General features: G+C 34.4%; 1 protein-coding gene and 1 long non-coding RNA gene across 37 annotated transcripts in view; one reads left to right on the forward strand and one right to left on the reverse strand.

Annotated features, from left to right (window-relative positions):
- Positions 1–26,668, forward strand: part of Sox5 (SRY-box transcription factor 5) — a 973,116-nt gene that overhangs the window by 474,294 nt on the left and 472,154 nt on the right. The gene's annotated exons all lie outside the window — the stretch shown is intronic.
- LOC101722519 (uncharacterized) lies at positions 1,643–10,252 on the reverse strand. 2 transcript variants are annotated; one of them, XR_015452163.1, is made up of 4 exons: positions 9,300–10,252; positions 7,905–8,010; positions 5,828–5,906; positions 1,643–2,339 (listed from the first exon to the last, which is right to left on the reverse strand). It is a non-coding gene; the product is annotated as an uncharacterized LOC101722519 (long non-coding RNA). The 2 variants fall into 2 exon arrangements; XR_205303.3 differs by having other exon boundaries at positions 9,636–10,250.

Genomic DNA, 26,668 nt, shown 5'->3' on the forward strand with positions numbered 1-26,668 from the left:
AATTTCAATATTTAAATGTCTTAGGGATTAGATTCTAATGCTAAACATGAAGTATATGTGTATAATATATGTGTATAGGAGTATAAAACACTGTATATAATTACATAGAGAGTTATTCCCTAGCAAGTGATCATTTAAGCTCCTTAAATGTTAGAATAGAGCAAATCAGCATAGCTAAATTAAGGCAATGTTTCTTGAGTCTGAGATATAGACTAAAATTTCAATGAGCAGAAATTTGAGGGATTTCTTCATAGCAATCAGTTGTTTTCAACTTGTATGACCCTTCCACTGGAAGAAATGAAGTTCTAGAAGGAGAGAACTCTATTCTAGAAGACGTTTTAGAATAGAAACTTGTACCTAGCTATTGAAACTGTCATTATTTATTTTTACTTTTAAAGGAGTTTAGTATAGTAACCTGGTAAGGGTTCAGGATCACCTACTCTTTCCCACAGTAAAATGTGGTCTGATCACTTTTAAGCTGTAGCTTTTAGACTGGCATTGATAAGGTTAAAGTGTTTTTATCTTTTAACCAACCTGAGACACTGAATCCCTCTATATGAGAGATTTCCCTTTTCTTTGCAAAAGTAATAACACTCCATAAACAAGAAAGTGCTGCTAGCATTTTGGAGTTCTCAACTAATTTCCCAGCAAAAGAAGTTTACGGAATCCTGGTTGTATTTAGTATAAAAATAAGTGGAGAATCCGAGAGACAGAAGTGATTTTTCTACTTGGTTACCTACAAGGAGATGTATTGATTTCTATTGGTAGTAGTTGTCTCGATGAACAGATGTATACTCTGTCCAGGGGTTCAGAAAACAGAGCTTTTAATTCTTATAGACAATAACATTGTATGAAAGGGAATTTTTGAAAAACTAAATATAAAAAATATTGCACACATCAGTTTTAAATGAATTGATCTTTTGCTTCAGCGAGGGCGGTGTGTTACTTGTTATGGAGTGACTCCTTTTGCCCATGCAAATAAGCACAAAGCTAGGGTATTATCAGGCAAAGGCAAAATTAAGAGGTAGGTCAGATTTAATGGAAACATCTGTCATTAACCCTTTTACAGAAACTGCCTCAGGGAATCCTTGCAGATAAAAGCTATGCTGAGCCTTCTTACCTTGCTTTGCAGCTCCACAAAGGGGATGGCAATCACAAGGAACAATTCTGTTCAGACTATCTATACTAAAGAGGGGCATATTTTGGATTAGGGCACAAAACAAAGGCCTTTTTTCTTTTTTTTTTTTTAGTTTGCAAAAATTGTACAGTATAGAACAGTTAATATTGCTGTTAATTTCTAGATTTTGTATCAGCAGACTTATCCTATCACTGATACACTATAAAGGTGCTACCTTCACATAAGTACTTAAATCAGAAACAAATTGTTTACATGCTATATTTGGAAAAGGTAGAAAATACAAAATTTGAAAAAAGAGTTATGTTTATACTTTTGTATGGTGATGCATTTTCCCCTGTGTTGTACGGTGATAATTTTAATAATAGTTAATTTTGTTAATTGAAGAGAATTAGGAAAGTTTGTAGTCATTTGGATACTGTTTATATTTGTTAATTTAGATTATCCTTTATTACTAATAAAACATGTATGAGTAACTTTGAATTTCCAATAAAACTTAAAGAACAACTTAAAAGATTACAAGTCATGCAATAGAGGGAAGAAAAAAAATCCTGAAAATTTGCACAGGGGCAAAAATACTAAAGCGGTATTTTTCATGCTTTAGTTTTATTTATTGACAATATAATAACCTTCATAATTATTTTGCCCCTCTTTTTTATTATTTTTTTTAACATTTGCCTTTCATTATACTATTTTATTAACTTTTTCTATGATTTTTTTTTTTTTTGTACTGGGGATCAAACTCAGGACCTTGGGCTTGATAGCAGGCCCTGTGCCACTGAGCTGCATCCTTCGGCCCTCTTCTGTGATTTTTTTTTTCTTTGCTTTTTTTCCTTTTTCCTCTTTTTTCTTTTTTTGTTTTTACACCATCCTGATGTCACTGTAGCCAAGTTTTCCTCTTAGCTTTTTAAAAATAAGGTTCACAGATTAAAATGAACTTTTTTTTGACTGCATCTCCCTCTAATGAAGGACACAAGTTTATATAACTAAAAAAACCTTGAAACATGAACACAGAATCAATTTTCATTGTGTTTTTTTTTTACTTTTGATACAGTGCCTAACCTTCTTTTGAGGTGAGGCCCACAGAGGTTTTTATAAAGCAGAACAATGATAAGCCATTTTAATTCCCAACTGACCTCCCCAATCCACAGGATGGAACTTGTTTTAGTTTCTTTTCTTGTTGCCGAGACAAAATACCCAATGCCTAAAGTTAAAGGAGGAAAGGTTTATTGTAGCTCACAATCTGTAGAGGCTTCAGTCCATAGTTGGCTGGCTCCAAGGCAGGTGACACGTGGCAGAGGAGAAACAGTTCATGGTGGGCAGAAGGAAGAAGGCAGCAAGCAGCTAAGTAGTGAAGCACCAAGGGTTGGCAGCAGTCTTCATTCTGTCTTTGATATTTTATCAAGGCTACATGCCATTAGGTCAGGGTGGGCCTTCCCATTATCCACACCCAGAACTATGCCAAACCAATCAGTGGATTAATTTAATAATCACACCTTGGTCCCAGCATAACAGACTTAATCCCAGCATCACAGACTCTAGATCCAGCCACCTTTGAAAAGCTCCACTTATGATGATATGAGGCTTTGGGAGAACATCTAGACACAAGCCATACCAGCACTGAATTGAATTATTCTCAGTATTACTGTTAAAAGCTTAAAACAATGTGTGGGAGACTTTAGAGAAGCTATGAATATTGATTTGTCTTTTAAAAATACAATATTAATTTTTAAATGTTAAATATTCATATGAGTATAAACCATTTGACCTTAAAGAAAAAGTTCAAATAACCTCAAGTTCCAGCTATATTGACCTAAGAAGGTTTGAAAGTATTTTATTCTGGCTTTATATTGACCAAGAGTTAGCATTTTCCTTTAAAAAATAATTACTCTTTCTGTTGCTTTCTGTAGTTAAGTGTTGGCCCATACAGTGGAATTTTCAGTCTTGAATTGATAACATCTCAAAGGGGGACAAATTTATTCACACTGGCCACTTAAAAACATGTATTTCAACATTATGCACAGTGAGGCACATAATTGGTATGTGTATTTTTAATGACAAATGGTTTCAGTGATAGGTCACACACTAGTACTTGAATTCAGTGTTTAACTCTACTAGATAAAGGACAGCATGGCATAAGATTGTTCAAAAAAAGATATAGCATATATGACCCTAGACCAGATTAAAGATCCAGAATATCTCATGCCTTCCCTCCTCTGAAATAATAATGCTGTTGGCTCTTGGTCCCAGAAGCCAGTCTGACCTGCTTAGTTAATTGGGAAGTAATGCTGACTCCATGGAGTGCCAACTACCTTCAAACAGCTCACAGGAACATGACATTTACCAATACAGTTTTATTCCATTAAACAATCTCTTAGATGTCCTTGTATCTTTTCTTGTTCCAATGTTTATACTATTCTTTGCATGTAATTGTTCAACAAGTTATTTGGGGGAATGTTAACATTTGCTGAAAGCATCTATTTATTTTGAGAGAGATCATACTTTTTCATTGTTATCAGGCTTTTGATAATTAAATGCTTACAGCAAGACCTTTTAGTCAACAAACATCTGGTTCCTGGTTCACAGGGTGAAAACATTGAAAGGAGAGGATATACTACTTAAGGTGGTAAAGGTTTATCCTTGATCTTTTGATCTTTGTTGTTATATAGAGAGATATGAAGTCCCCTTTCTGATTTTTAATTTGGAGCAAGACATTGACATTTCTTTGCCCTATCCTGTGGACTGTTGATCTGTAGCTTTAAGAACTTCCTCAGTCAGCCAGATTATTGGAGATTCTAGTGACAGTGTACCAGTTTTTGATAATCAAGTAATGAGTCATCGGCTTTAATCAGTAGGTGTGTCCTTCTTAAGAGAGTTATCTGAAACAGATGAAGCAGCATCCCTGACTGATGGGCTTGCCTGGCCTATATCTAGATTCTCTGGATGAATCATGTTCCTGCTGATGATTTTTACCCCAAACTAAAATAGCACATTGTTATGTCAACATGATGTTCAGAATTGTCTATTGGAATTATCTCTTTATATTTTTAAAATATGTCAATTTATTAAAATGCTTTCTTGAATCTAATCATGGTTTAGAATTCAAACAATATAAAAATGTCTATGACAAAGAATATATCTCTTATTCCCATTTTCCATTTGCAAAATTTCCATCCTTCCCTGCAAATAACAGTTGTAACTAGTAACCTATGAGTTCTCCTAGCCTTATTTTTTTTGCTGGTCCTTTTTAAGAAGTCATAACTCCTCTCACTCTCCTCATTAATACATGGCCATGTTCACTTGACTTTCATAAAGTGTCTTACTATGAAGTGACATTTAACAATGTGCATGTTGAATCTGGGTACTTTTTGCTTGGCTTTGCATTCATCTTTTCACTTATGTTTTGCAGAGAAATTTCGTATTTTCTTTGCTCTAATTCTGGTTGCCAGGATGGCTGAGTGCCATTCCTGGAAGGGGTGTGTGTTAGAGTTGGCACAGACAGAACAACTGGCACAGGAGAAGAAAGCCATTCCTATGTCAAGGAGATTTATCCACTCATTATTTTAAAAATTATTATTGTAATCATCATTGACCATTTGTTGTGTGCGTGAGACCCATGTCTTGGGTTCCATTCTAAACAAAGAAGATATGTGTTTGGTAGTGGCCAGGGAACTCCCAGCCAAGAATGTGAGACTCTGTGTATGGTTAAAATTATGATTTGGGTAGCTAGATATCAGTGGTAAATACAAAATAGACTAGTACGACTGTTTTCTGTACTCTGAGAAAGGCAGTGGTTTCTTTGGTACTGATGCTATGACCAGTTAGTCAAGGGTAAAAGAAAGCAGGCAACTCTACTACTTTTCTCCCTTTTATATATGTGTCTCTGTAAAATTTTTATTGAAGAAATATTTTGACAGCTTTAAGGAAGTTTGAAACCCACTGCCCTAGAAGAATACATGTGTTAGCTGAAGTTAAAAAAAAAAAAGCTGTGTTCTTTGGTGCCTCATTTTCAATTCCAATAAAGAGTTGCTTCCTTCCAGTTTTCTTGAACAACGACAGTGATTTTGTGGTGCCATGGAAAGAACACAGTCTTCCAAGACAGAGCTCAGCTAGAATCTCAGTTGTACTCTTTCCTTGCTGTAAGGGTTGGTGTGAGGCACTTAGCCACCCTGTGTGTCTTCACTTTTGCAGACAATACTAACACCTGCCTTTTTAAGTTGTTGTGAATTTGTGTCTAGTACAAACCATGCCACATTTTGCCTCTAAATTAATGAAAGTTGATAAGCATATAAAAAATTTGTTGTGTAGTAATAGCAACTCCATGTCAAGTCAACAAAGGGAAAGATACAAGGTGCAACAATTGGATGAAAATAGGTTGTAGCTCTTTGCAAAGCTGAAATAATTTTAGAAAAGTTGACTATAAATTTGTTATTAATTTGCTTAGTAGTTTGGTACAGTAGAGGGAAATCACTAAAGGGATTCTGTAGTTTTATTTTGTAAAGCTCAGGATCTCTTTATAGAGGAAATGCCCATTTTGTATTGTTTGGTTTGAGTGTTTTGAGTTTTTCTTGTGGGAGGAATATGTATCAAATAAGAAGGCATGGGAGCATTGGCGTTGTAAATTACACGAAAGATGAAACACTAAGGGATACAGATATCAGGACACACAGGATGTGAAGAAATTTTACTTACAAATCATATGGTCCCAGGTTTACAGAGGCAGGTAAGGAGAATAGACCTCCAGAACGTGCTCTGAGAGATGGACATCATACTGAGGAATGTGAAGACAACTATGTAATTCTTTCTGATATTTTTGACTATTATTACAAATTTTAAAAAGTAACGTATTTCAAATTAAAACACCAGTACTTTTTATTTGTTTGTATGTTTGTTTGACACAGGGTCTAACTATGTACCTCGGGTTGGCCTTGAACTCACTATGTAGCCCAGGCTGGCCTTGAACCTACAGCAGTCCTCCTGCCTTAGCTTCCTGAGTTTTGGGATTACAGGCATGTGCCAACATCCCCAACTACCAGTATTTTCTTGAAATTGTTATTTTAGGCAGTTCCTGAAAGTTGATCAATGTCATTTATGTATTATGTGGTTGAAATTTATGTATTAAAGGATGACCCAGAAAATAATGTTTCACATCTTATTGGAATTCAATAAATGAGTGCTGAGCTCTACTAAGTTACAGTCAGTTGAATTGTAATATGAACAACAGTAGCTGTCCTCAAATTAATTAGGCTATTAAAGGGTTAAAAATCAAGGTAAAGTAAAATTAGAAAACTTATGTTTTAAATTTAAACCTGTACAAGGCTGGGGATTTAGGTCAGCAGCACCATGCCTGACTCGGAGCCACAAGGTCCTCAATTCCATCCCTCGTACCAAAAAAAACACAAACCGGAACAACAAAAACAAAAAAACAAAATTTAAATCTGTGCATTAACTATTGATGTCATTACCATATTTAGGAAAACCAAATATCAGGATTAGCGTAAAAGATGCTCAAGTTCCGTATTCAAAATTATTATTATAGTTAGCAACATAGGATTAAATTTTCTGGTGGATATATATATATATATTTTTTTTTTTTTTTTCGGTACCGGGGATCGAACTCGGGTCCTTGAGCTTGCTCTGGTGGTAATATAGATGGAAGTCATCCATGTTGAAATTTGTTTTTAAATCTGTCACTTATATGGTGACCTGAGAAGTTGAAAAATGTGAAAAATATTTATTCATGCAGTATTTCAGTTACCATTTCTTTAGTTTTCAGGTTCTCTCAGTCCTATTTAACCTTGATTTATCCTTTCAAGAGGGCATGAAGAAAAGGTGCAAATGGTAGGCTTCTGGGATCCCTCATGTTTAATGAACATAAGAAAGGCGAGTCAGTAAAGAAGCCAAGAAGGACCAAGTAAAGATGGTGAGGGTATTTCAAGCAGGAGGCACTGCCAAAGTTTAGGGAAGAGAGCTGAGAGTTTTATATATGACAGTTTTAAATGTTATGGAGTGGTTAAGCTAAGCAGCATGAGGCCAGAGAATAGACCACTGAACTTGGGAATTAAGTGGATATTGATAACCTCTGAGAAAAGAGCTTCTGTAAAATGTAGGAGCTACAGCAATTTATATAGGTCGGGAAGGGTATGGGAGATAAGCAAGAGGTGGCTGTAAACGCAGCTGAACTTGCAAGCAGCGTGGCTGTTGATGAAAAGGAGAATGAAACTAGAAATAAGTGAAGCTGGGTCAAAAAAAGAGAATTTGACTATTTTTCCACTATATGTTTTATTGCTGTGACTATGACAAATAATCTCCCTGAGAAGGTAGTTTTCTTTTCTTCCTAACTTAAACAGATCTGGAATCGAGTGTACCTTTTTCAAAGATTTTCAACAATTTGCTATGGAATTTCTCTTTTATTTTGCTATCTTAAGTGAAAAATACTACAGAAAGAAATAACTTCATACTTAACTAGGCTTCCATTCTTGGGATGAATGGCATATGGTGAACAATGTTCATTAATTTACTCTACTTGCTTACTTGTTAACTTGCTTCTTTCTTTTTACACGAATAAAAATGTATATAATGTGAGTGTGTTTGTGTGCGTGCACTGTACTGTTTTGATTGTGACCTGGTATCAGTTTGGGCCAGCCTTTTTAGAAAGACTTGAGTCTCAATCACAAGTTTCGTAGATTCTTCAAACAAGAAAAAATATTCTATTTAGTCAGTTTTATTAGAACCAAATATAACAGTAAGTAGGTGAAAATATACCTACCTGTGTCTGACATTTTTTGGAGTGAACACTGCTTCTAATATCTTCTATGGTCATTGTCCTGCTCAGGCCTTCTATCTCATCTCTCCTTTCAAGTTTGGTCACTTACCTTAAAGAAAATGATAGTTAGGTTGTGGAAAATGAGTATATTTTAGGCTAAGGAGAAGGAACTAGTGTGGTTAGGTGGAATTTATTATGAAAATACAGAAAGGAATCATATAATTAAGGAGGAAAATTATTCTGGTGGAAAAAGTGATGGAATTATGAATATAATTGGAAGAGCCAGAGAGAAGCAGAGATATGTGTTTCTCAACTTGAGAGGAGGTAAGGATGGACAAAAATAGAAGTAAAATTAAAATTAAAAGTGGAGAAAATTTGGCAATTAAAGGTGAAGGAAAAGGAAGCAGGCATTTTTAACTTCCTTTCTGCCAGGGAGAAATACTAATATGGATATGCACTTATATATGTGAATATTTGCATATAACTACACAACTGCATATAGTTTTTATGTGAACCTAACTAATAATATATATGATTAACTGTATATTTAGTATTTATGTGAGCAAATTTTACTCTAAATATTTGACCTAGAAGAAGCCTTCTCCTGTTGACAATAATAATAATACTGATAATAGCCTTACTTATTATTATTATTGTTTTTTTTTTTGGTACCGGGTATCAAACTTGGGTCCTTGTGCTTACAAGGCAGGTGGCGGAACCACTGAGCTAAATACCCGGCCCGCACCAGCTCTTTTAGGTTTAATTATTGAGCAACTATATGCTTGCTAGACAATTGGCATTTCTTATCTTTCTAACATCCCAACAGTCATAAATGGTAGAACTATTATCACCATTGTATAGGTGAGCTTAATGAAAATGAATTTCAGATCATGTTGCTGACATATTGCTAAGCAGGCATTCAAACCTAACTTTAAAGAACTGTACCTTTGCACATACTGTAAGCATCAGTTCTTTTTTTTTTTTGGTACCAAGGATCGAACTCGGGACCTTGCGCTTGCGAGGCAGTCGTTGGAACCACTGAGCTAAATACCCGGCTCACACCAGCTCTTTTTTGATATTCACTTATCTGTCCTTTTCTTTTCACAGAAGCTTCTCTAATGCTTACTATTTCTCATATTCAGTTCTATGAGTCTTTACTCATTAAAAGATTTTTGTTCTGAGTCTAATAGGTATTCCTTTTGTTTTTTGCTACCAGAGATCAAACTCAGGACCTTGCACTTGCAAGTCAGGCGCAGTGCCACTGAGCTAAATCCCTGGGCCGGGAATTCTTTTTGTATAGTAGTTTATTTGAATGATCAAAATAAAATGCAAACAGACCCATAGTTTTATTTCACATAAATAGCTATCCCAGTTACCTCACAAAAGGTACACACTCACCAAATGTTTGTTGATGATGCTTATGAGTAATGCATGTCATCTACTCAACAGGACCAAAGAAACCATAAACCTGTTTATATATACAAAAAAGGAAATGGTAGCATTCTGAAATCTAGTATGACCATATGACTTGTGATTCTTCTACTTGATAGAAAATAATTCAGTGTGGACCTTGGAAGATGCACATTTCAACAAACTTCAGAGACATTTGCAATGATCATAACCAGTCCTTTACTTATTCGCTTGCTTTTTCTTTTCCCTTTCACTTTTTTGCCTCTCGCCCACAGCATGTGAAAGCATTGAAAGAAAATAAGAATCTTAAACTCATAAACATACCTGCTTACCATCTGGCAGGCATCCCAGCAGTCTGGTGATCTCCTTAGTTATCCAGCAGATAGTAGAAAAACAAGAGTCCTGTGAAGATTTCACATGTTGCCATATCCCTGCCAGATGGTGATTTGTAAAACATGGACAAATTGCACTGGCTCCACTTCCCTCCGATAATCACAACAGAAACACTGCAGCAATGGTGTTTAATTTGAAAGCAACTTCAACTGAAGAACTTTTAAGGTATAAACATCTAAAGACTATTGGGATAAAATGTGTCACTTTCTTCAGAGTTGGTACTTTAAGGATCTGCTGTTCTCTGTTGTAGTATTTCTAGAATTCACCCTAAAAAGTGTCGATGGAGAGCTGTGAAATGTCAGTGGCATGGGACATTTGATTACTATCCACTGATTCTTTGCCACAACATGATTTTTTTGTCACTTAATGCTGGGCTGCAGGAGTAAAAATTATATTGCCAAATTTACGAATTGGGCACCTTACTTCACATCCACACAGGAATCTGGGGAGAAGCAGGGAATTTTACTCAAGTGTTAATAAAATAGTAAGTAGTTTTAAAATAATACTTTCCCACTGTGTCCGTTGTTCTTTGTGGTTGTCTATGCAATACTCAAATCACTGGTCAGTGTAGATGGGAAATGTCAAACAAGCGGTTTAGCGTTGGGTAAATAAGCTGCCAGTTTGTTATTCTAACTTTTTTCAACAAGGTTTGGTCTCAAAGCATACTTGTCCAAGGAAGGATATATTTTCAGCACTCTCATTGATTCCAAAGTTCACCTGGCTCCAGTGGACTAAAGCTTTGCTGATACTGAGGGAAACCAAAAGATGAAAATCAGATCTTTCCATCTGGATTAACTTGGTTTACTTAGTAGTTTTTCTCTTTCCTTAGGCATTGGGCTCCTCTTCCTCAGGACATGAATACAAATATTTTTCATATCTCCTTTATTTTTTATTTTATTTTTATTTTTTTTAGGTACCGGAGATTGAACTCAGGACCTTGCTCTTGCCAGGCAGGCATGGTGCCGCTGAGCTACATCCCTGGCCCTCTCCTTTATTTTTGATATGTGTCCCATTGAAATATAATTCACATTGAGATATAAGTATATAAAATCAATTCTGAAGCCCAACAGCTATAAGTAACCAATAATCTACTTTCTGTTTTAATGGGTTTCCCTATTTTGTATATTTCCAATGAGTGGAATCATATATTATGCCCTGTTTTATTCCTGGCTTCTTTTAATTAGCATAATGTTTTCAAGTGTCATTCATGTCGTCATGTTGTAAGAATATATCAGTGCTTGATGAGTTTATGTGTTTTTATTGCCAAAAATATTCTTTTATATGGATATACCACATTTTATTTTTTATTAGGTGAGAAACATCTGAGTTGTTTCTGGTTTTGGGTTATTATGAATAGTGTGATGTATATATATACACACACACAAAGAAAACCCCCTTGTATCTAAATATATACATTTATCTTGGACATATACCTAGGAATACAGTCTCTAGATTATGTAGTAACTCTTTTTAACTTTTTGAAGAAAAAGATCTGCTTTTATATATAATGCTTTATATTGTACAGGTGAGAAACACAGTTGGACTGTAGATGCCCTGAGTTTATATTATCCTCTGTTTTAATTCCTATTCCAAAATAGCAAATAGACATGGATTTTAGAATTTGGCAAACCAGAATTTGAAACATATTTTGCAACTTATGAATTCCACAATCTTAGCATATTACTTAATATTTCTGAAATCTCATTTTATCATCTGTAAAAAGAAGTACGATAACTCTGACTTTGCCTGGAGTTTGTGTTTGTGGAATAGGATGATATATCAGGAAGCTGCCTATGCTGTGCTGATTTGTCTTAGTTTTCTTGTTGCTGAGACAAAATGGCCGAGGCCCAAAGTTAAAACACGAAAAGTTTAGCTCACAGTTTGTAGAGGTTTCAGTTCATAGTTGGCTGTCTCCAAGGCAGGATGGCATGGCAGAGGGGCACTACAGAATAGGCAGGCAAAAAGGTAGCAAGCAGCAAGTGAACAATAAGCAGAGACCCTCTTTCTGTCCCTTATATATTATCCAGGATACCCACCCAGGGTGGGGTAGCCTTAATTCTAGCATTGCACCAAGAATCAATCTCAGGATTACATCCTTGATGCCAGCATTACACAGCCTAGATCTGGCCACCTCTGAAAAGCCCCACCTATGATCCCATGAGGCTTTGGGGGGACATCTAGACATGAGCCATAACATGATCCTATACTACCTTTCAATAAATGTTATTTTCCTTTGTTTCTATATTTTTACTCCTACGTACCTGAAGTATAAAGACTTAACACAAGGAAAGGCCTTTTGGGATAAGTCATATATATGCACATGAAGATACTTTTGGTTAATTGGTAGGCTCCTGAATTTGGAGTAAAGCATCACTTTGTTATGTTTATTCTTTCTATCATTAGAAGTTAATAATCAGAAAACATTCAAAACAATACCTACACAGTAGGTATGCCTTTTGATAGTGTTAAACATTAGACATTACTGGAATTGTCGTACAATTGTGTAAGCAACATTTTAGTGTTTGGGGTTTCATTATCCATGTAGGCGATCTCATAAATTGACTTGAAAAGGAAGTATGACTGAAGAATAATTTCTAGTTAGAAAATATTTAAAACTATTGCATTTGCATAAAGAAACAAATCATATAAGATTTACAGCCACTGGTCCCTGACTGATGCCGTTTTGTAATGTCCACTTAGAGCCATTAAGATTAGTAGGACTTTCTTAAGGAGGTGTTGTAAGTCATAAACAAAATCTTTTAAGAGATTATTAGAAATGTCCTCTAACTCAGCATAAGCTATGCTTATAGCACATAAAATGAACAACTGCTGAACAATCATCAGTATGGGGAATTTCGTTATCTTCCCCCAAGCATGGCATAGTCATATAAACTAATTTTTGTGGTCTTTTGTGTAACTTAAATTCTTTTTACTTCATTTAAACTCCATTTCCATTAAGCCCATTTTCCGGAGGCAGAAATATTTTTTTTTGTATTAAATTCTTTTATTGGTACATTGTAGGTATACAACACAATTACATTTCTCATTGGGAATTGTACCTTTACATAATGCATCTTGGTTCTTATTTTTTCCCCATTCCTAGCCCTCCCTTCACGCCCTCCACCCTTCCCTATTTACAAAGACTTTATTTCCATTTTTTCCATTTCTCATCATTTTTCCTTTCCCTTCTTTCCTTTCCCCTGCCTCTCCCACTACCCCTACCCCTTTGGACCTTTTCTTCCTATTTTACATTATCGATTATTCATTCTAATCATTGGTACATTTTAGGTATACAATATAATGACATTCATCGTTGGAAATTTGCACCTTTACATAGTCTCTCTTGGTTCTTATTTTTCACCCTTGCCCAGCCCTCCCTTCAACCCCTCCATTCCTCCCTATTTACAAAGATTTTGTTCCTATTTTTCCATTTTCTCATATTAATCCCATTCCCTTCTATCTTTTCCCCTAGCCCTCCCACTTCCTTCCCCTTTGCCCCTTTTCTTCCTATTTCACATTACCTATTATACATTTAGTCCTTATTTACACTTTCAGTTTCTCACACCAGAGAAACTATTCGGTATTTACACATGTGTGTCCTATTTATTTCGGAGGCAGAAATATTATTAAATGGTACTACTGGCTCTTAAGATAAACAGAAAAGCGAGACCCAGAGACAGAATCAGGCCAGTTTCCCTCTTCTACTCCCTGGTCTTTTAAAATTTCTGCAAAAGATTTAACCCAGGAAAAACCGTATGAGCTCTGAGACATCACCTTTCACTGAGTCTTCGGGTGGTCATCCCGATAACTCTTTAAACCTCTATGGATAAAGAAAACAAGAAAGTTTTATTTATATCTCCTAAAAGGAGGAAAATTAAGGAAAGGAAAAATGTGAGCAGGTCTAAGAGATGCAGTTCAAATATATTCTGGTTTAACTTAAATACAGAAAAATTTTAAAACTTTTTCTTTTATATTTTTATGTCAAACCAAAGAGGAATATTTGAATTCTAATAATTATCTCAATTTAAATTATTCAAAGGACACTACAATTATGATACCATAGATATTAATAAGCTTTGTAAACCTTTCTCACAGATAACTCATGTTTTCTTTTTAAAACTAAATTTGAATTTCAAGCTTAGATTACTTCACACTGTAATTTTAAATGCATAACATCTGGAAGGGAAAAAAAAATTCTCCTCTCAGCTCTTCAGAACAGATTCCATTTCAAACCTGCCAGAAAATTCAGACTTGCTGCAAGTGTAACTTTTACATCACCACTGGGTTTTTTTTTTTTTGGTTTTTTTTTTCATTTCAATTCTCTGCTTGCTCATTCCTCCCGCCTCCCCTTTGGTTTTATTCTCTCTTTTCTTAAATGTGTCTATTACCCTCAGGGTTTGACCTTGGGCAGACTGTGAACCCAAAGTCATGTTATTTAGAGTGAAGTAACACCAGTAGTCAGGAAGGAACAATGTAGTTCAAGCCAGATAAAATAAATCTCTCATTTCCTGTCAAGGAACTGAGCCAAAAGCAATGATGAGAGACAGAGGGGGCAAACCACGCAACTCGAAACACAGACGCTTGGGATAGACACAACCCAACCGCAAGCCTCTCTTGAATAGACAACAAAACCCAAAACAGCCAGAGTGACAGGAGTCACATAATAGCTACGGAATAAACAAAAACATATGAAACAGGGCATTCACGCAGCTCCCTGGCTATAGGGAAATGCTTGACACATTTGAAATGCTTGAGGAGGAACACCTAAGGACAAGACTGAAATGTGTGAGGGATTCACCTGTACAGGAGTGAGAATTTCATAATCTTTGGAACATGCCTGTGTAGCTGCCACTTTTGACCAAGTTGTCCTTATAATGAAATCATACACACAGATTTCTACCCAATGGATGGTCTTCACATTGAAATTTGCAACCAGCAGTGGGAAAGAACCTCCTTATTCAATTCAACCAAAGTACATAGTTATTGTTAAGAATATTTACTGTTTTATTAAACAGACACCAATCGAGTGCCTGCTGCCTAAAGGTGTTAAAGTTATTTCAAATATTTGAGCCATTTAATCATTGAAACAACCCTCCGAGAGAAGTGTTATTTTATTTTTATTCTATAAATGAAAAATCTAAAACACTAAAAGGTAAAGTAACTTACCCAAAGTCACATGGCTAGTGAAGGATAGAGCCTTGATCTGAATCCAAGCATTGTGGGTCCACAGCCTCTTCCCTTAATTACTGGGTTTTGGAGCATACATGACCATGTTCTAAGAATGGCATTTTACTAATCTTAGTTGCTTACAAGTCTTGCTCAGGTTTTCTAGAAGTCCATTGTTTTGGAAGCACAATGAAACTTCCAAATGTTCCCATAACATCTAGAAGAAATCATAAAAAAAAAGAACATTCATTATAATACTGAGTATTTTGCTTTTTTTCTGTGCTCTTTCAAGACAGTAACAGAATGAGAGTTGGTTCATGTATGCATGCATGCGTGCACTCATTCATTCATTCTTTTGTTTCCCCTACAAATTCTTATTCTTTTGTACCTCTACCATATGCAACTCTCTATGATGGGTAATGCAGTAGTTTCCTGGCTGCTCTAGAGTCAGTCAGGGATGCATTCTAGCAGTTTGATACAGAATACCCTTTGTAGAAATTCTTATGAAGATAGCAACATTCTTAAAGACTAATACTATTTTGTACTTAAGGATAGCCAGGCACTTTTACCTCAAAAGATAACATATAGTTTGAATCAAATATTAAGAAGTGTCAGGTGGAGATGGGTACATTCTTTTAAGACTGTAACCTCTGCCCACTTAGCGCCATGACAGAGTATATACATACTTCAGAATAAGAGTGTACTGCATGGTGAGAGTGATTCTAACAAGCATAAAAATTTCTAGATTTCTGACATCCTTCTCATCTCTGCTGAACTCATGATAGCAGCACTTTGATTCTTAATATATGTTGTGCATAATTCTATTGTTGCACATATTGTATTACACTTATTGATTAGATACCACAGTATTATACTATATGTACCTGCTTAACTGAGTTTAAGTGGGGTGTTATATTCTCCACCTTTGTGTTGCATAGTCTGGGTTAGTATTCAGCATATAAGTAGTACTCAGTTTGTAATTTTTAAATAAATTGAAATGTATTTTACACTTATCTGTAAAATAGAGGCATGCACATTGATTTTATGTAATATGCAAACTGTGGGTGGTCCAAGTCAAATGATGATTCCTTTTATAAAATAATAATAATCATAATTGATAACAGATAACAGTGATTATTGATTTGAATATTTACTATATAGTAGGCCTTCTGCATGTTTGGCTTGGGTTATTTAATTTAATCCTTACTCCAAATCTACAAAGTTAAGTACGTGTTTGTGTAAGATTGAATTACATGTCTGTGAAAGATTGATTAGATTTTTTAAAATATCATAGTATTACTATTACTAATAGAAGGAAAATAGAAAGAAAATTCTCTTCCTTTCTAAGAATTAATAGTCTAGTTCAATAGGTGACTATAGCTCACATTTATATTTTTATAAACAATTTTTAAATTTTTTCTTTGTCCATAGAGTAGAAAATGCATGTAAGTAAGGAAATGTTTTGTTTGGGCAATGCATGATTAAATGAAGAAACTTGTGCATTATTAGATGTGTTATTCAGGACTCTGTTACTCTAGCAAAAGTCATGAAATAATCAATTTAAATAAAGGAAATGTTTATTTGGCTCATGGTGATATAGGTTTTAGTTCAAGGTTGTTTCTTTTTCCCTGATCCTTTTGGGCCTGTGGTAAGGCAGTTTGTCAGGGTGGGATCATGTGGCAGAGGAACCTATTCACCTGTGGCTGGAAAGCAAAGAGACATGAAAAGGAGGGGCTGGAGTGGCAGTATTCTCTTTAAGGGCATGCCACCAGGGACCAAACTTCTTCCCACTAGGGCCAATCTATTAAAGTTTCTACCACCTCAAAACTGTGCCTTTTCTACCACCTCAAAACTGTGGCTAGGCAACATTTAGGTTCCAGTTACAGCACTAGAATACTAAAAAGAGAAATGTCCCACCTCAAAATAAACTTGGGGGCCCTTGCCTTAACCTCTGGAGAAATTTGCCTTATCCTCTGGACTACTTGGGTATGTGAAAGGAACAGATGATTCCCCAACTGTATCATGGTTTAATTTGAATTAAGAGAGATACCTTGCATTGACTGAATTTTAAAAGATAGGCCTTTATATTTATTACATAGCTAGCAATTGTTTATATTATTATGCCTACACAACATATTTGAAGACAAAGAAAATTAACAATTAATTGTTTTTCTGGTCTCCTCAACAGTTGCACATATAACGTACCCAATAAATACTGGCTATTTAGTTGCTTGCTCTCCGATATTTATTGACCTTTTTAACTCTCTGCTTTGTCTTCTGTTGACAGAAAATGGGCTTTTGCTTAATTTAACCCAGGATGTTTCCTTTAAACAAAAACAATTACTTCCTTTCTACAGGAAATTTATGAACCAGAAAGTCTGTGGAGACAGTTCATCTCTTCTTTAGGTGGTTTGCAATACAATGTGAACCCAGGATCCGTTCAGGCCCTGTCGGGGAGCAGCACCAATTACTTTTACCTACTCCAACACTGGGTTACCTGTTCTAATATCTCTTATACTAATATCCACATTTAGAACATCAAATTAAACATTGATAAATATTACACAGCACATTCTTTATGAAACATGTCTGATGAAGAAGGTTCTGTGTGCTTTATAAAAACAGAGAAAGAAGTCACTGAGAAGTAACAAATCAAAACACCAGCACTGTATTCTCGCTGTGAGTAAAAGATGAGACTCAAATGTAGAATATTCTTGCATGGATAAAAGATGACAATGAAAAATACATGCCTGTGGGTGGATTTCTTTGCCATTTTTCACATACTAGTGTGATGAAATGCCCAGTGAAATCAAATATCATGAAAATAGTTAAAAGGAAGTCATTTTTCATGCAGTATATAACTAAACCGTAGTAATTATTGCTGCTGATTATTTAAAAAATGACAGCAAATGTACTGTTTTTAAATGGCTAAATCATTTTCATAGTATGGAGATTATTATAATTACATTACTTATAGATACTTAAAAATACTCCAATCACATTGATAGATTGAAATATTGTCAAATTTTGTTAGCATAGCATGCTTATATTATTAAACTTTAACTGGGCATGGTGGCTCAGCACTTGGGAGGCTGAGGCAGGAGGATCAACACAAGTTTGAGGCCAATAGGGATTTTTGATCACTACATAGTGAGTTCAAGGCCAGCCAGAACTAAATAGCAAGATCTTGTCACAAAGTAACAAACAAAGTCTAAATTATACTTTAAATATTAGGCACTATTTAAATCAGATTTGAGATCAAGATAAATATTGTGTGATTTATTTTATCAATTTAAACTACTTCTGCTTTATAGATATATTATAAAGGTACATACTGATATTATCATCCTCACATTAATGGATATTTATTAGAAGCAACAATAATGCCTTGGCTTTCTAAAAGGTGTATTTTTGAAAATATGTCTCTGGTGTGTCTTTAGTTCATTATTTTTGTAATAAAGATATTATATGTATTCAGTTTCATGCTAACTTTTTTCATGGTATTTCACAATTTATATTCAAGGGGGTTAAATTAGGTACCGAACAATCACTTTGAAATACAGTTAAAATGCTTAACAGTGTGTCTTATGGAAAATGTTAAACAACTGTGATGATTAATTTGGGGCTTTACAAGGGGACATAGAATTGATGTGCACTTAATAATTATTTTAAAAATTCAGTTTAAACGAACATTTATAAATGATCATTAATACATTAAATAAAGCAAGTCTTACCTTAATTTTTAGTTTAGTTTTGTTTTTTTTCTTTGGTACCGGGGATTGAACTCGGGACCTTGTGCTTGTGAGGCAGGCAGCAGAACCACTGAGCTAAATCCCTGGCCTTACCTTAATTCACTAACTTATCATTTATCTCAGGAACATTCTAAAACTTAGGTGTGGCAGTTTTTAAGAACTACTGATTACATCTTTATAGCCTGTTACTGATGGTGTCATCTAATTTTTTAACCTAGCCTTCATGATACTTCCTGAGCATGTGGAACAATTTTATGTTTCACATGTATTTAAACTTATATATGAATCTCTCAATTTTTTTTTACCATTAGATTCCTATCATAGGAAGAGTTTGGAAAGTGATTTTTTTGTGCAGTTATAAATTCACAAGATGAACTCCATTTTGATATAAAATAAATTATTTAAGGACATTAATATATATAGTTATTTATATTATACTTATGCAGTCCTTAATCATAGGAACTCTAAAAAATTTAATATCCTCATAAAGTTCTTATAGTTGACAGTACTTAACCCAAAGTTGATACCTCTCTCTACTTTCTGAACGCCAAAATTTGTCATTTTTGTGCCTATGATATCATTAGTAAGCAGTTTTTTTGAAGCTTATTATTTCAGTATCCTTATCAAAAGTTTTTAAAGAGAGTCTGAAAATTTATATATCCTTAAGATTGGCATCACTCATATAAAAATATTCTGTGAGACTGATATGATGTGTAAAACTCTCACAGGATTTGAGAGATAGAGGAGGCTTCCCTTGCTTATTCCACTAAGAACATCAAAACTAACTGTTGGGATTATTCTGTTTTGGTACTCTGACCCCTTTGTAGGTATATCAGTTTTGCTAGATGTCTGCATTCTCCGGTTTAAGAAAAATTAAATTTTGATTACCAATAAGGGAAAAATATTCTTCACTTTAGTTTTGTACTTAATTTATCCAATGCTCTCAGGTCCTTATAATGTTTTTTCTTGACCTAGTAAGGAAGTGTTCCAAATTCTTAAACGAATTTTTAATACATATGGTAAACATTATTCAGAAATATTTAACATTTGGAATGAAACATTCAGACACTTATATTTTATCATCAGAGAATATTCATATAGATTATGAACAATCAAGGAGATAATAGTTTATGACAATATAATAATGTTATAATTTTATTTTACCACATGCCAGGTATTTACTAGAATTTGTAATTGTAAATTTGATGTATTTTGACTCCATACAGTTTCATCACAAACCATTTTATAGTTTAGTAAGTGAAGACAGGAATGTTAAATAATTTTTCTAAGATCACCCAATGAGAAATTTAGAACCATGAGTATTATGAACTCTTAATTACTGTCCATTTCTCTAAATCTAACTGTTAAGGAAGAAATATGTACAACCTCAATTTTCTTCTATTTACTGGTCTTTTGACTGTTTCAAAATTTGTACTCCTAATTATGCATTAAACATCCATCATTTGCATATCACAGTGCTAGGTTTCAAACACACATGATAGAGAAATCATGTCCTATCTTCCTGGAATCAAAACACAGACATAAGTGAACAAGGACAATGAAAGAGACTGGCCTGTCTGATCACATTGGCTTAAATTAAATTTCTAGGTAATTCTTTAAAAGTTCGTATGTGTACCTGGTTTCCATAATAAGATTAAAATCAGCAAGAGGAGTAAACAAGTGTTCACTTCTATTGTATCTGCCTAGTTTAACTTCCTACAGGACTGGAGCACTTCCGGTGGGAAACAATAGGCACTTCATAAAAGTTTCTTGATTAAATGAATGGCTTTTCCTTGGTTATTTGAATTTAATGTTTTTAATGCATCACCCTTGTATTTTTGTTGTTAAAAGAAATGTGAAAGATCACAGAAGAGTAGAGGAAACATGTCTGTGTGTGTGTGTTTGTGTGTGTATTATATATATATTGAACAAAATTTTTATTGATGTGAAAATGTTGACATTATATACCATTATTTTTATCAATAAGAGGATCTTACCATTTTTGCATGCATTTGAGCCCCTACCTTGGGTATATATATTTTCCTCTTTATTGTTAAATGTGAACAATATTGGATTTATTAACACACAGGTTTAGAATATTTTATTTTTAATTGTTGACATGTTACAGTTTTTATTTCTGTAATCAGTGAATTAAAGAGTGACCTTTACATCTAATTCATCTCAGTATTATATGTCTAATGTTGACTTTAATGAGATGCTCACAGACTACTCCACAATATATAGTTTTAAAAGCTGTTTGTTTTGGCTTGTTTTAGTCTAGCAATTGAAAAATTATTTAGTCATAGCCAATCTTACTAAGAGACAGGAAAAACCATTAAATCATCATCTCCTTTTGAATCTCTGTTTTTTTGAGAAGCTGAATTACTTATGGGGACATTAAGTGACTCACATGTGTTGGGAAAATTCATAGTTTCCATGATTGCTCACATTTCTTGACTTTAGTACTCACTATTAGAAGTGGTATTTTATGCTGCCAGGGATATGGGAAAGGAGAAGAGCACTTTAACTCTTCCTCTTAGAAACTATAACTGGAAAGCCTATGCGACAAATACTGGTTATCTTTTTCAATTGAAGCTGGAAATCAGAAGAAAGTATAGTGAATAAACTGATTTTAAAAATCAGTGATAATTATGAGAATAATAATTGATAATTTTTAATTAGGATGTCCAGATAATAATCATAGGCAGCTCTGCAATTTAGAAGAACCCGGTGCTACTCATCTATAAACAGGACTGAGGCATTATAAAGATTGGTGAAATTTTTGGATTGCATCTTTAAAGTCTGAAATAGTAGACAAACTGATTTCTCCTCACTCTGTACCTTGTAGCACTCAAGCATAGAAAGGGGAGGTTGGGTTGGACTTCAAGTCTAAAACCTCTAATTTTCCCTAGGGGTAATAAATAAAAATATATTAAAAAAAAAATCTTCCTTTGCTTAAATTATATTTGGTTCTCTTTTTACTCTTTTACTCCACATGAGAATAAAAGTCCCTGTGTGTGAATAGGCCTAGGAATGTGGCAATATTGACATCATAAAAGGAAGAGAGCCCTCCTTGGGACTTTTGAAACTGACACCAGAGCTCCCTCAGTCCAGTCACATGTCACAGGACTGTGGTGAAATCCTTGCTCTGTGGGCCATGGAATTACAACAGAGCCATTCGCTCTGCCCTCCTGGTTTCTAGAATTGTATTGTCAGTACTCCCAAGGTAGCAGGACAGCTTAGGTGGAATAAATATGCAGGAGCTCTGGATTCCACTGCCATGTCAGGGAGAGAGCTTCCTGAGAACTGAAGACATGTGTTTTCCTCTGAAGAAACCTTCACATCCACATGGTTTCTGGCTGAGAGAAAGGTTTATTTGGTGACTCATTTGTCTTTATCATGTTCTGTTAATTTTGGTAGGGTTTTGCTTTTGCTTCTAAAAATGATGATTAAAGCTCTTTAAACATTAAAATATACAGGATAATTTTGTCATATTTTAAATTTCAGTTACTACTTTTTTCCCTCTTTTTATATCTTTTTAGGGAAGAGGTAATACTGGGTGGCTTCAGAAAGCAACCTAAATGTATTTCATGCATGATTCATGTAGGATTTTTTTTTTAATGTGTTAAACTATCAGGTTTGGGTTATTAACTTTATCTGTACTCTCTACAAAAAAAATAACAAAAAACTTCAATTGTCCCAGTAATGCTGCCATTAAAACCACAGCCCAGTTGTAGAACCATGATCATGTGTTGAGAAATTTTAAGTCAATGTGAGGACACGGTGGCTCTTACTTTTTCTTTATTCATTTACTATTTTTAGCTGTAGATGATTCAAGCAAGTCTACACATACCTTTGTCCCAAGAATTATTGATTAAAGTCCTGAAATGTTTTTACTATCTAGTAATGGGAATTCTCCTTGTGCTATCAGTGAAAATGCCAAGAAACAGGCTTCAAGATGCTTAATTTCTACATATCAACCTATCAATTTATCAAGATTCACTCTTTTGCTATCTATATATCTGCTCTATATATGTTTATATATGTTATTTATTTGAATTGTCTTAAGTGCATACTTGAATAGCTTGCAAGGGTCAGAGAGAGTTCAAATGATAGAAAAATGGTTTATTTTCTCCTTTCCCCTCCTCCCTATTGCTAATGCTAACTGATGAAGAGTGCTTGTGGTGTCCTTCAATTTAAAGAGACAACCTTGTTCATTTGGAGGGTGTGAATGCCATTCTTGTGAGATACTGTAAATAGTAATTCACGGGAGGGTGGCTTTTTTATTGCTTTTACATTGATAACATGCCTAGTAAAGACTTAGTTATCCTGATGAGTTTAAGAGAGATAAGAATGGAATGTGTGCACTAATTTAAACATCTGTACATACAGTACAAAACTATCTTTACAAAACCAAGTCATTTTCTGTATTTACCAATTTAAAATAATTTTCAGAGTTTTTAATCTAATATATGAATAGTTTATTACTTTAAAAATTTTTTTTCTCCCCCTGCCTTCTGAAATACTGAGAACAGGGCTATGGTACTATTATAAACCACTGAATCTACAGTTTATAGAAATGAGTTTGAATGTTACAAAGAAGCATTCTGATTTACTGTAGCAGTATCAGGTTGCAGAGTTAATGTTAGCCACACAGGAACTAAGAATGAATGTCAGCTAAGACAAAGACACAGCATACTGTATATTGAATTTATATACAGCATATTATTTAGCTCAATAAAAATATAAGGCCCTCATCTACAGCTGGTTTGTGAACATAACAATTAAGGACAGTTCCATTCTCAAAAACCATGGAAATCTCATTTACCTTGAAGATCAGTCTTACTTACCTTTACTGTATTTGTTTTTTAAGATCTAGTGGAAGCATTAGGAAGTTCAAATGCCAGAAGTTGTTAAGTAAGTGCTGGGATGTCCAATGGCATTAATTACTGTTTGTGCGTGGCACTACCCCCTTCCTAAGGCTTAATAGGCAATGGGCAGTGGCTCACTAGCATGCTGTTAACTATCATTATTGCTAGCACAGGAAAGTCAGTTTCCTATTCACAAAATAAAGAAAAAATTAATAGCGAAAACCACATCATTCCATAATACAGTATTGGCATTACAGACAACTTATTCTGTGTTTCAGAATTATATTGACATATTTTTCAACTGTATAATAGTGAGGGACATGCTTTACCTCCTTTCATTAAGAAATTATTGACATTCAAAATCCTCATGAGTTAAAGGACTGTGGTTTATTTTTTTAACCTAATATGCTTAATGCATTTTATTTATGATCACCATTCCAGTATGTAATGTCATTTAATTTTGGTTTCTGTTAAAAAAAAGAAAAAAATGTTGCCACAGCTTTCTTCTGTGCTTTTGCTTTATTACTTGTTCAGAATGATTTATACGTTATAATAACTTGAAGTGGTGCATTAGGAAATCCAGTTTTTCTTATTTTAAATTCTTATTTGTAAATGTTTCATTGTACTTGCTTATAGTTTTAGGGGTTTGTGTGCCAACTGTGTAAATGTAAGAGTGTACAATAGGCTTTAAAGTAAACTGTGGTCGACTAGTTTTTACTGAGTAAACGCATATACTCAGACCAGAATTGGTGAAATTAAAAGGTAAATGGCATTAGAATAATATATAGGTACAACTTGACAAAGAATTACATTGTTTTCTAACATCGCAGTCACTGAAAATCTCTTAAATTATATGTCATCATATAATATTTATTGAGCACACATACTTTGTAAGGTTCAAGGGCGAAAAGAAGCATTGAAAAGAAATAACTGTGATTTCACACAAAAATGCAAAACAGGATTTGGGAGATTTTGAGCTCATGTCAGGAGACACTGGGATTTAGCATTCTGTTTCATGTGGAGACCCACAGTTAATATGGTCCTTGTTGAAATTTAAAACAGCTCTATTAGTAGCTTGATTGAGTAGGGGGGAAGAGATTTAGAGTAAACAAAAGTGTGCATTTCCAAGACAGCCTAATTGTATACAGTGCATTCGCTTCCGCAGTTCCTTCTAATCCGTCAAATAGTAAAACGCAAACACACAAATTATTATTAAAGTAGATAAAATTGTTACGTAAGTATAATCCACGGGCCAGCTGGGGAAACAGCATCTGTTTAACAGTTCTCTATTGTTCAAAGCATTGTAGAATTACTATTGCCTGTCTGTAGCATTCAATCAAGTTGAGGAAAATGCTGATTTGGAGGAAAGGAAAGAGGAAACACCGAAAGTATTTGCTTACACCTTTTTTTATTAAAAGAAAAAAAGTTCTTCCCAGAGGGTGGTGATGAGAGTCCCAGGAGCAGGGGAGAATTCAGTTTTGTGAAGTGAAAAAGTTATTGGCTCCCCCTCTTCCCCATTCCCATCTTTTACATTGGTACAACCCAGGAAAGCTGCGCGGCAGTCGGAACTAATTGTAACTCACTCAGGAAAGTCTTCATTAGCACTACCACACATGGTTACCAGATGTGCTGCAAAGCAAAAGAGAGGAGGGCTGAGGCATCCAGAGAGGAGAGAAACAAGTAGCTTCATTTTAAAACTTAATAATCTGCCTTTTGTTTCCACATGTATTGTGTTGGAGAAATGAGAGACAAGGGACTTTAGGAAGATGAAATGCCTGCTCACTCATTCATTCTCTGAAAGCTGAATGGAATTCTTTGTCTTGAAAAAGTAAAACCTTTTTGTGACTAGCAAAATGTCTTGGGAGATGTTTCACTTTCTCCATTGGAGAAAATGACCTAGATTATCAAAACAGTTAAATTTTGCTATAGTCTAACAGCGAGAATTCTAAATTTGGGGTTTTATAATATAAATTTAACCCAAGACTGTGATCTGTGAAAAAAAGGAAAGAAATTGTCTTCAGATTACAATTCTCAAGTAATTATCAAAGAGAAGAAGGGAACTGTGGGTGAAAGTGCATCTTTAATACAACCGTGTTACTATTAGTAATAAAGAATACTGATTCCAGGACCATGAGATTAAATATTTTCTTTATTCTAATTATAGGCAAATTCCCTGAAAATTAGGATTTATTTCTACTCACTATGCTCCACAGAGATGAAATGAAATTACAGTAATTTCTGTGGTTTCTAAAAATGTTACTCAGTCTTCCTACCACCTGTGTATATATCTGTGGACATGATTGACGCTGAAAGGCTATTAAGAACGACCTGTTTGTATGAAACCTCTTTTGCTCAGAATGAAACGTTTTGATACTGCAAAAAAAATTATAACATTAAAAAAATAACATCCCGAATTCTGTTCTTATAAAACGGATAGAAGCTTTAATGAGTATTTAGTAACTGGATTGATACTTTTTTTCTTTCGCAAAAAAAAAAATCACTTTGCACTGGTCGTGTGAATTTCAACCTACTGTTTTAGATGTTTGATCTACATCAAAAAACTGGGAAACATTTTGCACATAAATGATTGTAAAAACCTTGAATAATATAACTGAACAGTTCGAGTCTGACTAGAATGTAACTTGCAATTTTAGATAATGCCTTTTTGAATGATGCTTTGTCTTCCATTTTTAATCATGCATTAAAATTATGAAGGCATTTGGAAAAAATAAAACAAATGAGAAAAGTTACTTTAACTAGTTCTGGGGAAACATGTTTTCAATTCATTACCTATTTCCATAAAAGATCCAGTGTTCTTTTAAACCTTTTCGGGGTCATGGGACCATTTCAAATTTTGATGAACTCTGTGGACCTTCTTATGCATGTGCTTGTACACAAATTTTAATGTGATTCAGGACTTCTTAAAATCTAGCTTCCAGTCTGAGAATCCCAGGTTAGTTTAGAGCCTTCTAATAGTAACAAAAGAAAGGAAAATAGCAAGTTCAGGTATTACCAGATCTAAACTATATAACCTGCTATATTTAATCCTAATGGGCAGCCAAGAGGGTATAATGAAGGAAATTTCATTAAAGATAAAATGTTTTTCATTAACAGGTGTAGTTGCTACTGTTAGCAAGAGATGTGCCTAATGTTTGGTTCCCTTATTTAAGTTCTA

This window comes from Heterocephalus glaber, unplaced genomic scaffold (genome assembly GCF_053883595.1).
Source record: "Heterocephalus glaber isolate CG9 unplaced genomic scaffold, H.glaber_assembly_v1.0 deba00001444, whole genome shotgun sequence".
Lineage (NCBI taxonomy): Eukaryota > Metazoa > Chordata > Mammalia > Rodentia > Bathyergidae > Heterocephalus > Heterocephalus glaber.